Raw genomic sequence first — 1,214 nt, 5'->3', positions numbered from 1 at the left:
CTCCCACAATCCAGACGATGACCCCCACGAGGGAGCAGTGCCTAACTAATGGAAACAGTGTGTGCTCAGTCTGAACCCCCTCCGCCCCCCACACCCCCTCCATCAGAACACCGGTGACAAACATGGGCAAGGAAAGAAAAAGAAAAAAAGTTTGTGCTTTACAACCCTCCTCGTAAAGGCGAGGAGGGTTGTAAAAGGGGAAATTTAGCCCTTCATTAGTGGTAATACAATGCACATAAGTTCCACGTATAACAATTGGGAATAGCTGTAAAGTTAGCATTTTATACCTTCTCAATCTGTGACTTGTTGGTGACCTCTGCAGAGGCAAGCCAAGGGCGAATGGATTTACTGCCACTTTACATGTCCTCCGATTGGCCAGCCTGTTTGGGGAATTAAAAAGGTGCTAAAAGACAAAATAACTGAAGCGACTGCACAGTGTCAGGATTATGAATCTCCAAAGAATCATTTACAACTTGTAACTGGAGTTTTCATTCAAGGAGATTTCACAATAACTCATGTCCAACTTTGCTTTTTATGGCCAGCCAGGGACGAATGGAAACCTATTGCTCTTTTCCTGCTTGTTTTACCCTCTCGGCCCACTGAGATGAGGTTATTATTGCTCGCATCGCGAGTAGTGGTTTTACGGCTTATATAGTATGATGGAAAAAAAAAAAGTCATAAGCCGTCAAGGTGGGAACATTTGTACTTGGCAAACTTGGAGCTCTACTGTAAATGTGCAACGATGGGCTAGTGTGACCTGTGATGGAAGAGCCCCATGTTCAAGTCTCTGGATTTGCGATTTGCCCTGTGGTTTTCTTGAGCAAGGAACCAAAATCCCACAGACCAATTCAGTAAGAACAAGAACTATTTTATTTTTGAATGTAACCCTATTTAATAACAGTTCCTCTGCTGTGTTGTTTCTGTGCTGTCCTCCTCACATTATTGAAAATGAAGGCATGACTTCAATGATCTCTTGAGATTTCAATAAGCTCGATTGTGACCCTAATAAGTACAGAAAACAGCAGTAGAGAAAATGAACGGACGGAACTGGATACGGAGGCGTATTTACATTTGCTTTGGGTTCTCTCAACTGGAGCCATGAGCTGGAGAGTGTCCTGTGCACTAGTCAATCATTCGGCCGCCATCAGTGTCAGAGGCTGGGACACACTGAGCAGGTCGGGGGGGGGGGGGGGGGACACAGCGTGGGAGCGGGG

Source organism: Hippocampus comes, unplaced genomic scaffold (genome assembly GCF_001891065.2).
Source record: "Hippocampus comes isolate QL1 unplaced genomic scaffold, H_comes_QL1_v1.1 scaffold82, whole genome shotgun sequence".
Classification (NCBI taxonomy): Eukaryota; Metazoa; Chordata; class Actinopteri; order Syngnathiformes; family Syngnathidae; genus Hippocampus; species Hippocampus comes.
The sequence above is the reverse complement of the archived record's forward strand: the minus strand, read 5'-3'. Positions refer to the sequence as shown.